At 45.5% G+C, this 17,085-nt stretch overlaps 1 pseudogene; it reads left to right on the top strand.

Annotated features, from left to right (window-relative positions):
• Positions 1-17,085, top strand: part of LOC132650845 (neurocalcin-delta-like) — a 117,469-nt pseudogene that overhangs the window by 81,805 nt on the left and 18,579 nt on the right.

Raw genomic sequence — 17,085 nt, 5'->3', positions numbered from 1 at the left:
TTCTACAAAATTGTTCACATTAATTTCACATTGCCTTCTGGTATTCTTTAGTTGTAATCATCTTCAAAGTCTGAATTTGGCTGTGAGAGCAAGCATATTGGAGTCTTCAGAAGAATTAGGCCATCACTTTTACCCATTTGCATTATGGTTTTATTTGTGCTTCTGAGTATGTGCTCTGCTTACCTCATAAATTTAAGGTGTTTGCTGGTTATGCATGGCAAATGCACCACTCTAATGTCACTTCTGCTGAATTCATCTTTGCAGCTTGCCACAGAGGCTGTACTTGCTGGTGCCATGGCTGCTGAGATGCACCTGCTACTAAACTCTATTCAAGCAAGATTAAGCTTGAATGACCAGAAGTTACATTGATCTAGAAAAGACAGAAAATGGTTTTCTTTGCACTTGCCTTTAATGAGGTCAGTACATTTCCAGGACCTGCAATTCAGACATTTTTAAGTGTGTGACTACCTATATGTGGGGGCCAAAGGCAACAGGGTGTTTCTGCTTGGCCAGGCCTGGTTAGCAGAGGGGCAGGTGTTAGGGTTCATCTGTGCATCCCACATGCTCATGTGCTTGACCACTTGCTCCCAGATCGTGGTGATAACTGTAGAACCTTATGGACATGGTTCCTACCTGGCAAGCTAAGCCACTGCAGGGGGCTCTAAGGGCATTCGCTTCTGGTTTCTGCCTGAGATCTTTATTTCTAATTGGCCTCCATGAAGTGAGCAGTCACCAGCTCCACCACCACAGACTGAGCCGCTCCACCATAACGGGCCGTCCCTTTGAACCATGAGCCAAAATAAATCCTGCTCAAGTTGCCTCTGTCAAATATTCTGCCACCACTATGAAAACAGTAACTAATGCTGTAAGTCTGATACTGCCTTAGCTGTCCTCAGCTCAGGTGTGAGGGACAAGAGAAGCACAGAACCTTGTTTGACCTACTTACAGACACTTGGAAACCTTTCTTTCTTCCTTCATTCCTTCCTTCCTTTCTTCCTTCCCTTTTTGATTGACGGCTTGATTGATTTATTCTAGTGCTGTGCCCTATCTGATGGCATTTGCTGTAACATGAGGACTGGAGACATCCATGGGAGTTCAGGCATACTCTTATTAGCATCTAGAAGGAACAGGAAACATTTTTGAGCTCTCTGGTGTGACAGTGATGAGGTGGGCTCACACGATGATCTCTGAGTAAGCCCACCCAGACATACCAGAGGTGCCCTAAAAATAACGCTGGTTTGTCCTGGTTGCACCCACAGCTTGTCCTTCAGATGCTGGAGCCTTCACTTGGATGCATTCTAATTACTTTGTGGCTATACATTCAGCATGGATTCCTTTAGATTTTACTTTCTCTGAATATGGAATAAAAATAGCAACCAGAGAGTACACAAACAAACAGAAAGATGTGTGCGCACACACACACACGCACACACACCATCCTCCCTAAGCCTCTACTCTGATTTCTTCCAGTCCCTGTGCTGACAAAGGAGAGTGCAAAGCATTCTGCCTCTGCCACTGACCCTCGGCTACCTAACCTTAGGCTAATACTTAAATCTTTACTCTGATTCTTTAATATGGAGATTCTCTTTCACACAATATTTCAATCATCTACTGAAAAAATAGTGTGAACATTCTGTAAATTTATACAAGAAGGTACTATATTTCACTTGAGTTTGTTACGCAGGGCACTGATAGGCATGTGCTCTGAGTCAGTCAATGTTGGTGTAAGAATGAGTGTATTTAAAACATCAGCTGGTTTGATTGTAAAAGTAGTATTCTCTGTTTTACTAAGAATTTTTATAAGCTGAACAGAAGGCTGAGAAGCAAAAAAGAACAAATCAAATGAAAACTGAGCAAACTGAGTTATAAGTCAATCAATAGGTTTTTATTGAGTAACTAGTTTGTTCTAAATCTTGTCCCTCAGTATTGGGATTGTGGGGACTGTGAACAAAACAAAACCAAATCTGTGACTTCATGAAGCCTCCATTTTAGTAGAGAAAGCTAAGCAATAAATATAATAAAGCTGTTAGTGTGCTGGAGGTTGAAAGTACTAAGGCAGACAGTAAAGTACTCAAGGAAGACCTGTCGTTACGATTTTAACTAGGGATCTGAGGAGAAACACCGCTGGAAAGGTGATATTGGGGTTATCGTGAAAGAGGCGAGGCATGGGTAGTGAAGATGGGTTCTCTTCTAGCTGCTTTGAACTGAGAGCAAACTCACGATAGGACATGTAGCCAATATTGAGTCTTCTCGGAGAAGACCATAAAGGATAAGATTAGAAACACTATGTATTTTTCTTGTCATGTGAGTAGAAGAGCTGTGGTGTGGTCCTGCCTGTACAGTGTTGGTTCCTTGTTAGTGTGGACTGGGTTCTTCAAGGAATGCATCTCTTTTTCCGTAGCTATGTAAGAACAGAGTACTGTATGCCTTTGTCCAGGTGGGCAAAGAGCCCAACCTTGAGTGGAATAAGGGAGCCACAGCAGAAGAAATGCCTGTCCATGACAACAGTCATCAGCTTGTCAGTGACAGCAGATACCTCCTAAGCAGGCATCATCTTCTTGTCTCTTCAAAGAAAGACTTCAGCTGAGAGACACATGGTTTAAGCAAAGCAAATTACACAAGTGAGTTCTCCAGTGTGGACATTTAAGAAGTTTCTTATAGGCCCCTACCTCCTTTGACATCAGTGCTTAGTTCTTCCTCTTGGGTACCACCTTCATTTCACCCCATTGTACTCAGCATGCTCTGGAGCTAAGATGTTGCTCACTGTGGCTTTTCCTCCCTTGGTTGTTGGGATCTTCTCTGGTGGGCCTATGTGGGCCACAAGAAAGTGCCCTATCCTTTCCATTTCTAAGATGGTGGCACAAAACTACTTCACCTCAAGATGTCAAGCCACAAAGCAGTATTTTACCTACCAGGAGACAGTAGTTTCCCTGATTACCTTGTGTGTTATTCTCTGCCCGCCTAGTCAGGATGTACTGAACAACAAAAAGGACCTATCTACATGACACCCCTTCCCTCCTGCTCATCATGCCTGCCTCACTACTTCCTCTCACAGTATGAGAAAGAAAACACAAAACAAGACAGACTCTCCTGCAATTGGTTTAACATCTGGCTGGAGAAGCTGATCTGGAACAAAATGTAAATAACTAATTCCAGATGTAGCTAAATGCAAGATGTGACTGCAGTGTGTAAAGGAAGCCCTCTGGATGACCAGAGGTCTCTGGAGAAAGAGCTGTTCTATTTGGGTTGAGTATGTGTGAGTTGGGTCAGTGGGCATTTAGAAAATGGAGGCAACTAGGTAGAAAGAGCAGCCTTTTGGGGTACAGAACATGGCTACCATATATAAAGGAGATCTGATGGAACAGGAGCATCCAGGAAAGCCAGTGGGGGGCACCACTGGTGTCAGGGAGCTAAAGGCTCTGCCTGCAGAAGGTATTCAGCACCACTTTTGCTCTGTAACTCCAGAGTCACATGGCTAAAGTCATTGTTTTGTGGCGCTCATCAAGCATCCATGGTATCTTGCTACAGAGCCATAGCCTCCCCAGAACCAGAGGGGAAGGCAGGATGAAATCCAGAGCCCTTCTCATCAGCTACAACTCCCAGGGGACCCATGCACTTCATTTCTGGTTGTCATAATGACCACCACATGGAAAACATTGACCTAGGGGCTAGCCTCCTGGAGTACAGACCCACAAAGATTTTTCATAGCTAGGTAATGACCCAAATGGGAGTCAGGCTAGAGAGAAATGGCTCCTGCTCTTTTTCTTTGTGCATCACCTTCCTGGACACTGGGCAAGAGGGAGAATTCCTTCACACCCTTGGAGCACTTGTTTCTATAAGTATGCCAATGGGACAGTACCCTTATCTTACTTAGGTTAATGGTGTTTATTGAACATCTGCTGGAGCCAGGCATGATGTTGATTTTTTTTTCCATTGCTCAGCAGCAGGAGGTTCTCTTTCTCTCATTCAGTCCTCTGGACAGCATGAGGACATAGGTGTCAATTGTGCCTAATTACTGTATAGTAACTAAGAGGAGGAGACGTGTCCCCAGGGCCACATGATACACTGCTATAATAGTGACTCTGATTTAGTTGTCACCTACCCTGCAGGAGCATCACATAAGGCACTCCATAACTTCTCCTATCTGGTCAATGGGTGTCTCGTGCTCTACATCCAAAACACAACTGTTGCACGTGTTTTGTAGATAGATAGTATATCCTGCCATGCTAGTCAGGATGAGGAATCCCAGAATACATTTTAGCATAATCAGCCATTCAAACAACAGAAACCTCCCAGCCAGGGGAAACAGCAGGGGTGGAGGTGGGAGCAGATAGGTCACCCTCCCCTGGGACCACAGCTGCATGTCACGGCTGTTCATTGCTTCATAACTCTCATCCTTGGAGTGAAATCACAGACTTTCAAAGAAAAATATTAATAAAACTTCTATGAACTATGTCCCAAACCGCAGACTCTTGCTACTTCCTTACCCCATGTAGGAGTATTTTTATAGAACTATCCCTTCTAAGCCCGGAAGCCATATGCCAAATAAATTTTAAAAATTATGAACTATTCTTGGACTCTATGGGGCCTGGAGCCATTTACTAAATGCATTTGTGGCCCCCAGAGGAAGTCTAAAATTGGGGACATGAGCCTCTGGTCCTCCAGCTGCTGGTAAGCAAATTGGCCTGGATGGCTGAAACTGATCTGTTTGCTCCCCTAGTCTAGGAAGCTCTGTGCCCTGTCTGCTGTCACAGTGATTACTGTTAAGCCATAGTTTGTGATTAAAAATAAGAATATTTAGTGCCTTAAGCTGAGCAGACATTGCTTGAGATCAGAATTCCAAGCAACTCCATCTGGTTGGACTGCGGCAACCCTGAGAGACTATTGAGGCCACAGTGTACCCCCAGCCTTACCCCATAATGTGGCTGTAGTCAAGTCTGCCACAGCAGTCAAGTGGCCATGGACATAGGGACTTTCTCCAAAGCTCTTGACTTCTGACACTCACACGGTCTCTGTGCTGGGTCAGCTGTATAGTACGAATAGGCCTGGACAGTGACCATCTCATGGGGCCTGTCCACTAACTCATGGCTCATTTACATGGACGGGGTAAATGAGCCTCCAAATGCTGACCATGGATTATGCAGGAAGGGTAGAACCAGACATGAGCTGGATGACCAGCTGACGGCAGAAGGGATGCCTGAGAAGCTGGCTGTTTTCTCTAACGTGCTTTCAGGCTAGTTGGTTTCTCATTTTTTACAGCCTCTTATTCCTTAGATTTTTTTTTTTCAAAGAAAGTTATTCACCATATGACTCCAGCTGGCCGAGAATGCACTAGTAGACCAAGCTGGTCTAAGCTTGCAGAGCCCTCTCCCCCCCACACACACACCTCCTGAGTGCTGGTTAAGGCGTGAGCCACCAAGCACAGGTTGTGAAATGTTTTACAGCCAGTCACATTGTTCCTCCACCTCACCTGCTGGCAGTGTCTGTTACCTATGTCCACCTATATCCAAAACTGCTTCATGGAAAACTCTAGCAACAAACAATTCAATGGCCTTTATTGCAGTACAATTGCCTTATTTTCTTGTAAGTTTTTATTAATCTCTTGTTTCCAACTTATAAATTAAACTTTATCATTGATATATATGTATATGAAAACCAGCATAGCTATGAATAGGATTGGTACTCTCTTTGGATTTAGGCATCCACACAGGATCTCAGAATGTATCCCATGCAGATAGCAAGAAACTACCAAAATGATGCAGTCTTTGGTGATGAGCTTAGTTAAAAGTAATGTTTCTATATTTTAAGAGGAGGTTAGAATATTGTTAGACAATGCTTTATTTAGATTTTTTTATCAAAATACATGTTTTATTGACATTAATGTAAAAAAGAAAACTTTGGAAAGAGCCAAAGGCCAATCCTTGCCTAGCCTAAAATGCAAGGTCTCCAATGCCTTAGAAACTGTTACCCCTGAGCTCACCCAGAGCAAACCTGGGCCTCATCTCATGCCTCAGGGGACATAAAAAAACTATCAATCAAGCCTCCAGGGCAAGAGCATTTTCTGTGCCAGTTCAGCTGATGTCCTTTTGCAGGGAAAGTGGGCGCAGGCGTGTGACATCACTCAAGACATACGGGCCATTCTCCTGGGAAAGAGACTTCACTGTAAGCAGTGGCTTTGTACATTTGTTCAAATGACTTCAGCAAGCCACATAAGTTTTCTTTTTCTTTATCATTTTTGTGTGCCAGCCTGTGTGAATTTATGTGTATCACCTGTGTGCACGGGTCCAAAGAGGCCAGAAGAGGTCCCCTAAAACTGTAGCTGTGAGCTGCCATTTGGGTGTGGAAACTGAATGGTCCACTTTTCAGTGAAAACTGAAATGGTCCTCTGCAAGAGCAGCAAGCTCATTTAACTGTGGTGCCATCTCGCCAACCTCTTCAGCAAGCTGCGAGTCCTGTGCCCATACCACAGGCTGGAGGAGAAAAATGTGGTCGAGGGCTATCACACAGCTCCCCAGTCCTCCTTTCATACCTCACCTCTTCCTTGAGGCATCACTGTTTAATTTCCTAATCTGCCTGTGTCCTTGTGTTGGTTTGGGTGGCCTCCTGTCACACTCCGCTGAGTTTATTGAAGGGAAGTTCTGAGGGAACAGAGGTCCCTCGGCTTCTTGCCCAGTCATGCTTTTCTCCACTGAGAACCATAGACAGACAGCCTAGAAATGAATTTGAGGATTTTAACCATCAGTCAGATGGCATCTAAAACAAGTCATGAAAAACAGCACACCTCTCCATTCATCCATAGCGTTTATAATTTTCCTGACATTTTTCTAGTTGTGTTTTTGTAGTTGAAACAGAAGAGTCAAAACCATGCTTAGTGGACAGGATGAAGCTTCCACAGGGGACAGACGTTTTTCATCACCCTGCTCTTTTCTGGGGATTCTTTGTTTTGGATGCAGCAGACTTGACTTCAGCTGCTAGCACCTTACAAATACCATTTTAGGAGACCACAGTGCAGCTTACATTGAGACTTCCCCTCCAAAGTTAGCCAGGCTGTCTAGGGTAAGTTATGGGCTTTTCCCTGGAAAATCTAATTCTGGGAGCTGAGGAATGAAGCTACAGAGTTTTCAAAACCTTTTGGGGAATCACAGAAGTGCAAGGCTTCCTCCTTCCCTGCTCAGATGCAGAAGGGAAGAAGGGAGGTCTTGCCCTTGAAAGAACATCGGCTAGTCGCCATTGCCTTTACTGGAGGAGGGGTGGGGTTTTTGTTTATTTTGTTTGGGGTTGTGATTTCTTTTCTTCTTTGATGGAAAAACTGGCTTCACATGTTTTTCTTTTCCATCTCTGACCAAACTCTACACTTTTTTCTTTCTTCCTTCTTCTTCCTTCCTTCCCTTCCTTCCTCCCTCCTTCCTTCCTTCCTTCTTTCTTTCTTCCTCTCTTTCTCTTCCCCCTGGAAGATTGGGTGTAGCCCAAAATAAGTTAAGAAATTCCACACTACCCTTCTTGGAGGAAACTATTGAAAATAGGATGTCAGTGTTTAATGAAGCACCTGCGGGACATGGACCCACCTGGGGAAAAGCGGAACTGAAACAAAGATCATTAAGTGAGCCAGGTGTCTGCAGTGGAAAGACTGCAGGAGTCTACTCAGGATCTGCACAGCTTGTGGGCAAGCAGAGGGAGTACAGACCACACAATCTGAGGGTAATGGGGAGCCCTGTAGGATTTTGAGAAGACAGGCATGTGGCACAGAGAACATTTCAAATTTGAAGCCAACTTCTGCTCCTACACCCTATCTCGAAATCCAAAGCAAGCAAGAGAGAGAACGTAGCAGTGGTATGACATAGTATGGCTTGTGTTTTTAGAAAGTCATCGTAGGCGCTGAGTGGAAAATAGATGAGAACTGGGATAAGAAGAAAGGAAATTAGATGAAAAGAGCTCAGGCAAGGAAGGTCTTAGAGGAGCAGTGAGGACCACTGTCGTCTTCACTGGGGTGGTGATGAAGATGGTAGGCAAGGTGGATTTGAAATTTTGATTAGAAAATCAATGTCCCATGCCAATGGAATTAAAGTGAAAGAAGTCACAGGCGATCCTTGAGTCCTGGGGTGAGCAACTGGAGGCAGGGGGGAGGCCTTTACTGAGATGGAGCAGATGGGAATCTGGGAAAGCTGACAAGATTCAGTAGGAAGCCAGGAGCTTTCAGGGCAGCCTTGAACTAGGGTTGATGGGCAGAACTGGGTGTGAAGCATGCCCACTGAGGGGTAGGACTCAGACTCTTTGTATGTTCCCACTAGCTCTGCCTCCTCACTCTCCTTTGCCGGTTCCATCCCATTGTTTAAGGTCCGAATGTCACAGTGATAAGGACCCAGTCTTCAGGAGAATTGGCTTCCGAGACTGAGTGTTGTAAGCTCTGTCTGCTGCTGGCTCCATGTACTCCTGACTCCAGACTTCTGGGCTCTCAGCAGCTCGTCTTCTGCAGCTGCACTTTTAGTAGACATCTAGGGATTACCATGTGCCCTGACTCACCGAAAAGCCCTGTTTCTATATTTTCCCCAACTTTGTGTCAATCCTTGGAGCTACTGAGGCCAGACACTCAGCATCCAGCTGAAGTTCTGTTTGTTGCTATTGTTCTCTACTTTACAACCCAAGGCCACTGCCTAGAATCCAGCTACATGTCCCTTCTCCTGCTGTAACCACCCTTCCAGCCAGCACAGCCTGTGTCTAGGTCACTGAAGGGCTATAGGACTTCCTCCAACCCACCAGTGGTAAATAATGACACAGAGACTTTTATAAGTCTAAAGTTGAGGACTTCACCTGGGCAGATTCTCATCTACCATCTAGACTTGACCCAACTATTCTTGCCTATGACCTCTGCTCTGCTCTGCCCTTCTGCTCTCTTCTGTGTCTGTTCCAAAACCTTCATATTTGCCTTCTTATCCCAGACTTCCTCTCTCTCTCTCTCTCTCGAAGCTCTGTCCTCTACTTCCTGCTCCAGAAATTGGTCATTAGCTCTTTATTATAACCAAACAGCAGTAAGAGAACACTTGAACATCTTTTAGAGTGCCTCTAGGTAAATGAGGAAAGTCAAACATTCACAAACTAGAACACCCAGTGGTGGGACACAGAATTGACAATAGCAGTATCCTGCCAGCACTGAGTTCTCTGTCAGAACAGTCCAGAGACGTTTCCTCACACAATGTGAAGGAAGGTTACTCCAACACAGGGCCTTCCTCACTGGCCCCCCTCGGTTTTTCTCTTTTTAGTCTGTCTCAGCACAATGTCCACAGCACTGGCCCAATGGCCCCACTGTTCTCAATTCTCATGTTTCCACTCTGCCACATTCTGGGTCATGCTAAGACCCTGTTCAGAACAATTTAGCTAGCTGCTCTCACTACCCATGTGACCTTCTTCCTGCTCTGCTCTGGCCATGGCACATTCTCAGTGAGGTCTTCTCTGACTTCTCATTTGAAATTCTAACCCTCCGGGCACTCCCCCTTCTACTCTTTACCTTCTCCACTGCACATGTACACCCAACACTTCTCTTACTGTTTTTTTCTTTCTGTATGTCTCTTGCCGCCAACTATAAACTCCATAAAAGGCTCTTTGCCTACCTGTCCCCTGTCTTGTGTCTCTCCCGACAGATACTCAGTACCTATTTGTGGTGTAAAGGGGTTACAACAGGAGACTGTCTGCTCCTTTTCATCTGCTTCCTTCTAACTCTTTATTAAACTGTTGTAATTTCTGCATGTTCATAAAGGATATAGGGCAGAGTGAAAGCCAATGGACAGCAGTCTAGGCTCATGGCTTCTCCACAAGCTGTTTGACCTAGGTCGTGTCAATTAGTTTTTCTGAGTTTTGATCTCTTTGCTAATAAAATGGAGAAAGCCTGCCCTGCCTATCACAGGTGGCTAAGATGCTACAGAGTAATGTGTGAGGGACCATTGTCTTAGTCTCTTATTTTGCGAAAACAAATATCTGGGGCTGTATTCACACAGAAAGGACATTTACTTCATAGTTTTAAAGGTTGGAAGACTACGATTAGGTGGTAAATATTGACACAGAGACTTTTATAAGTCTAGAGTTGAAGATTTCACCTGGGCAGATTCTCAGATTCTGTCTGTTTGACCTCTGGTTAGAGCCTTCAGATCATATCACAACATGGTAGAAACACATATGACAGAGAGGGAGGTCACATGGCAAGGTGAGAAACCGGGATCTGGGAAAGAGGCCAGGCCAGCTCTTTTGTAATAACCCATTGTCTCAGGAAGTAATCCATGGGATTCACCCTCTCTCCTTCAAAGGAGCATTACATCATTTGTGATGGAGGAATACCATTACCTACCTACCTTCTACTGGACCTCACTTTTAACAGCTCTTTCATTTCAGTACCACTGGGGACCAAACTCGCAACACACCAGTCTTTATGGTTACGATGAAAACCATTCCTAATTCAATACTATAACTTTATATGTGTGACCACCTCATTGAATTCTCATATCAAGGCAGTGAAATTGCAGTATTGAATTCATTTCACTGAGATGCACCCCCAAATTAAATGGTTTGTTCAACCATTAAACAACAGAACTAGCCTTTGAACCTAAATGTTTTCTTTTTAAAAGAATCTTATTTTGTTTATGTCTATATATGTGCATGTGTGTGCCGTTGTTCATGGCAGATATCCTAGGAATGGAGGTACAGGCAATTGTGAGCCTCCTAATGTGGACTGTGGGTGGTAGGAACGGAACTCACGTCCTCTGAAAGGGGAGTGCTTCTTCCTAATGAACTCTCTCCAGTCCCTGAACACAAGCACTTCACTTCTATGTCCTGAGCAGTTGTCCCATTATGCTCAAAATCAGTTAATGACTGTGTGCAGAGATGAAGAAGATTTGACCCAAGGTGAAACTGTTGCTTCTGCAGTTTTTTTCCCCGACTGTTATTTAATGTAGTATTTCCCTGACAGTATTCTCTGTGCCCTTCTTTGGATTCAAATAGGCACACAGTCCTGTTTCCCACAGGCAAACAACCTTCAGGCCTCTCTACCCAGTGAACGAAAGCCTGTCATGGGTCTCTCAGGCTTTTGTCGTGTGTCCGACTAAGCAAGGGTAGATGGCTTCCTCAGGTTGAGACACCAGTCCTCAGTCAAGTATTTGTTGACAACTACAGAGATGAAGACTGGACTAAGCTGCAAACACCTGCTTCCCAAACAACCAAGCTATGCTCTATTCTTTGTGTTACGGTCTTTCTGTGTTAATGAGTTTGTTAATGTGCTTTAATTAGTGTTTACTGAAAAATAGCTGCACACAGATTAGTCTTGTGAGAGACTTAGCCAAAATGTTGAGGCAATTTGTTCCTTGTATAAAGCAGCTAATAAGTGAGAAGTACTCTGTAAAGGTTGGAAAAGGACATTAAGTTGGTTTTTAAGAAATAGAACTTTGTTTCTACAGGAAAAGAAATGATTTATTTGAATAGGTAGATTGAAATATTAAAATAGCAATCCCCTCCTAACTCAGGTACCAGATGATTTGCATATAACAAAACTGGATAGTGGCAATCTGATTGGAAGCCATGGCATCCACCAAGAGGGGAGGTCTACAGAGATCCTGAAAGAACTTGAAATCACTTGTAAATTTCATTAAGTGTTTTGGTTCCCTTCAAACCTATGCATTATGTATCAACTTTTGTTTCTGAATTCTGGCCTCAGGCAAATTGCCAATGTCACAACCAAATGAGGGTTTTAAAATTCTCATAAACTGCTCCCTCTTCATTTGGGAGGATTTTCACTTCCAGAGGAGGAAAGTGAACGTTACTGGATTGTTATTCAATCTGGGCTTCATCTGTAAGTTAATTTGTCTCTGTATAAATGTAGGGACCTGGATGAGGTCTCCTTGCAGCTGTTGTAGGTTGAAGGAACACCCTCTTCAACCTACCCCTCAGAGGTAGCTTGTATGTGAGCTGAGTCGGGTTCCCACCTCAATGCAGAACTCAGATCCTAGAAAGGAGTGAGATAGGGTGTGCCACAGCTCGATGGGGGGCTTAGGCTCCGGTGTTCTGCAAAGTAGGGGGTATCATTAATGTATTGTGTTTTCAAATAGCTAGGAAGGAAGATGAATGCTCTCATCACAATGACATGGTGAGTGTTTGCGAGGCTGAATATGCATATGCCCAATTTAATCATCACATTAGGCATGTCTCTATAAAAACTTCACATTGGAAGCCACATATGTTCAATTTTATGTATCAGTTACAAGTACCTAAAGTCAAAACTAACCAGTCAGGTGATTGATGACGATCCCTATTTCCTGATCTATGGATTTTACAAACGAAATTTGAGCCCTGTGAGCCACACAAATGCTGCCCGGTAGGAATTTCGTGAATGAGGGCCTCAGAAACAGTTTGGTATCAGAGGCCCTGAGACCAAGGTGTAACTCCAAGCACCTGGTGCTTTCCAGCACGATGAATAGCACCAGAAAGCCAGCCTGCTTCCGGGAGACTAGTCTTCCAAGTCTAGCATCTGTGTCCATCTAGTAATTAGTCATCCTTCTGATTACCCATGATGCTTTTCCTACTTGTTCTTTAGTTTTGTTTTTTGTTTGTTTGTTTGTTTGTTTGCCTTTAGTTCACAGTGTGTTTTGTGATGGACCTTGGAGAGGCAAAGCCTAACAGCCATTAAGATCTGCCTGCAGAGTAGACAGCAGCAGGAGAGACAAATACAAATGACAAGAATCCCAAAACGAAAAATCAGAGGTCAGGTTGTTGTCCTTCAGGTCGTCTGAAGTGAAAGGGCAGAGCCGCTTCTGTGTGAAGGGGTATATACAGACTACAAGTCCTACTGAGCACTGCCTGTCACCCAAGCATCCTAGAGGCAATTGGGAGAGGAATTGCCTAGAGCAGATTGGCTTATGGGTATATTTTTGGAGAATTGTCTTGATTGCTAATTGATATAGAAGGCCTTACACCACTGTGGGCAGCACCATTCTCTAAGATGGTTTGAGCCTTCAAGGAAGCCAGCAAGCAGCAGTCTGTCACAGTCCCTGCTTCAAGTTCCTGCTTATGTTCCTTCCCTGGCTACCCTCAGTGGAGGAGTGTGGCCTGCAAGCTGAAACAAACCCTTCTTCCACTAAGTTGATTTTCGTTAGAGAATTTTATCATTCACAGACAGGAAACTAGAACACTACACAACAGTCTGAAAGCTCGTGACTAAAGTCAGGCATTATCCCCTCTGAGCAATGTCCTGTGATGGCACCTCTGCCCCTTTCTAGCCTCCCCCAGAGTGTCCCTCCTCCATGTACCACCCATGTACCACCGCACCGGACCCAGTCTTCTGCCTCCATGGGTCCCCTCACTGCCACCACCACCCCCTGTGTACCGACGGCTGAGTGTCCTAAGGGAAAGGTCACATCTCACTCTTGGCATCCACATCTCTGGAAGTCTGAGAAAGGCTGAATGAACACTAACTGGATATGTGAGTGGAAGCCAGTATTGAGAGCGACACCTCCACCCCCATGGAAGGCACTTCCTCCCCCACACCGTGCCAAGAAAAGAGTAACACGGGAGTGTATACTTCTACTTTACAAATGGAAACATGGTGCTAGGGAGGCAGCTCAGCAGTTAAGCCCTTGCTGTATACCCATGAGGTTCCCAGCTCAGATCCAAGCACCACGCAATCAGTGGACATACAGTACAGATCTGTAACCCCATCTCTGGGAGAGGCGGAGACAGGAGGATTGCTGGAACTTGCTGGCTGGTTTCCAGCCTAGCCTAAAAAAAACCTGCCCCCACCCTTTCTTAAAGAAATAGGTGAAGGGTAGCAGCAAAGACCATGTGATACCCTCATTTGGCCTCTGTATATTCAAACATATACGTACACATAAGTGAATAAACCTTTTTCAATGAAAAAATACTTAAAAATACAAACACTCCTTAATGTACAGTGGAGATAAATCCTGCTAAACCCATGCATGCTGTGAGACTGTGATTTGTGTGGAAAATGCATCAAATAATCTCACCTGCCCAGCATCCCGGCCTCCTGGGCCACTGTAGGGCAAAGCTCTCTGCTGTAGGTCAGGACTCCACAGAAGATCCCACCAGGGAATATGGAGGATGTGAGCAATTGGCAATATTAATTCCAGGTCTGGAGAGGTGGCTCAGGGCTTAAGAGTACTTGCTGCTCTTCCAGAGGACCCCAGTTCAGTTCCCTGGATAGTCTGCTCACAACTATCCATAATTCCACTTCTAGGGGATCCCTCTTCTAACCTCAGGCACTAACCACAGGAGGATGAAATCAAACACATTATGCAGACTAAACTCTCAAGCACATAAACAAGTAAATCTAAAAATAGTTTTCAATTAACTCAAAATCAAACACATAGTGAATCTGAGATGTTCCTGGTGAAGCTTGCTTGAGTTGCATCATGGGACTCCACTGTAGCATTGGCTCCGGAGGTGCCATGTGAGCACTTTGCACCACACAGGCTGCCACACACCGCACACACACACAGACACACACATATGCTGCCATGCACACACACACACACACACACACACATGCTGCCATGCACACACACACACACACACACACATGCTGCCACGCACCGCACACACACACACACACATGCTGCCCCCCCCCACACACATGCTGCCATGCACACACACACACACACACACACACACACATGCTGCCACACACCGCACACATGCTGCCTCACACACACACACACACACATGCTGCCTCACACTGCACACATGCTGCCTCACACACACACACACACACACACATGCTGCCTCACACACACACACACATGCTGCCTCACACACACACACACATGCTGCCACACACACGCACACTCACACACACTCACACATGCTGCCACACACACATGCTGCCACACACACACACACACTCACACACACACATGCTGCCTCACACACACACACACATGCTGCCTCACACACACACACACACACACACATGCTGCCACACACACACACACATGCTGCCACACACACACACACACACACTCACACATGCTTCCTCACACACACACACACACACATGCTGCCTCACACACACACACACACATGCTGCCACACACACACACACTCACACACACTCACACATGCTTCCTCACACACACACACACACACACACGCTGCCACACACACACACACACACACACACACACACACACACACACATGCTGCCCCTCACCGCACACAGTCAGGGAAGGCTGCATGAAAACGCTCTTTTCCCTCTTCCCAAGGAACAACACCTGATAATCACGTAGGACAGCTCTACAAACTATGATGTGTATTTTCTTTTCTCTCTGCAGTTGAATTTTCGTGGCCAGAATGGTGAAGCAGAACAGCAAGCTGGGCCCTGAAGTCATGCAGGACTTACTGGAGATCACGGACTTCCCGGAGCATGAGATCCAGGAGTGGTACAAAGGCTTCTTGAGAGACTGCCCCAGTGGACACTTATCAATGGAAGAGTTTAAGAAAATATATGGGAACTTTTTCCCTTATGGGGATGCTTCCAAATTTGCAGAGCATGTCTTTCATACCTTTGATGCAAATGGAGACGGGACAATAGACTTTAGAGAGTTGATCATAGCCCTGAGTGTGACCTGAGGGGCAAGCTGGAACAGAAGCTGAAGTGGGCCTTCAGCATGTACGACCTGGACGGTAATGGCTACATCAGCAAGGCAGAAATGCTGGAGATCGTGTAGGTAGGGGCCCTGGCATGTTAGAGGGAGAAGCATGTGTCACAAGAAAGACCCAAGAGGCACCCGGAGAATTGGGACTGAGTGTGTAATCTGGTGTGTTTCTGAGGCAGTTAACTTTTTGAAAAGTTTGAATTTGCATGCCCAAAAATGGCATAAAAATCTCCACTGGTCAGAATTTCCTGCAAACCCAGGAGCTGCAACTCTGCTGCCTGCACATGCTCTCCTGTCAGCAGTCACCTGGGCTTTGGGGTGGCTCCCACACTGCAGAGAGACAGGGCTCTCCCTGGTGGCCACCCTTGTTATAGTCTTCCCATTGGTCAATATAACGACCTGCTCAGTCATAGAGTTTGCGGTCACGTCTTCTGAAGTTGCGTGAGTAACAAAGCCCTGGCTTGGGTCCCCACCTGCGTTTTTCAGGGACCACCTCTGTGGCTTTGATCAGCAGTCAACGCAAGCAGTGTCTTCACCTGTGAAGTGGGACTGCCTGTCATGGGGCTCGTTTAAGTTTAGATTTACCTCCCCATGTGAAATGCTGTCTTAGTTACCGTTCTGTTGTGAAGAGATACTGTGACCAAGACAACTCTCATAAAAGAAAGCATTTAATTGGGGGCTTGCTTACAGTTCTGGAAGGTTAGTCCGTGATCATCAAAGTAGGAAGCAAGCAGACAGGCATGGCGCTAGGGCAGTAGCTGAGAGCTTTGCATCCTGATCCATAGGCATCAGGGAGAGAGAGACTGGACCTGGTGTGGGCTTTTGTACCCTCAGAGCCCAACAAGACCACACCTCTTAAACTTCTCTAAACAGTTCCACTGTGCACCAAGATTTCAAACATATGAACCTATGGGTGCCATTTTTATTCAAATCACCACAAATGCCCAGGACCAAACACATAGTCAAGATCACTGTTCTTAATTTACAGCTTTGTAGGGTCTGGACTCTTTATCCTATCCAGGATGCAAATACAGAGAGCTTCTTCATTTTACTAAGAAACGCTGAGTTTGGCCTCCCCAAACCACTCGGTTTGAGTAAATTCACTGAAGCAAACAGGAGAAGGTGGTGCTGGTAGGCTCGTGGTAATGGCAGCTTGCTGAGCAGTGGGTGGGGTCTGGGGACAAAGCTAAGGAGATTCACTGAGGGCTCAGGAGAGACTTGGAGAGCTTCTGCTACCGCCATTACTAAGAACTAGATGATGACAGAGACCACGGGAGCTGGCTGCCGTTCACCTCTAGGTAGGTGAGGGAAGCTCGGTAGAGAACCACGTGGTGGAGGTGGGTCAAGGGCGTGGGTTTTGGATTCTTGGAGGGCTCAGCTCAGAGGTCACATTCATTGCAGGGCTTCTGGGCAAATGTCCTATTGAGATAGAGCTGCT

Source organism: Meriones unguiculatus (genome assembly GCF_030254825.1).
Source record: "Meriones unguiculatus strain TT.TT164.6M chromosome 13 unlocalized genomic scaffold, Bangor_MerUng_6.1 Chr13_unordered_Scaffold_34, whole genome shotgun sequence".
Taxonomy (NCBI): Eukaryota; Metazoa; Chordata; class Mammalia; order Rodentia; family Muridae; genus Meriones; species Meriones unguiculatus.
This window is presented reverse-complemented; position numbering and strand designations above follow the sequence as displayed.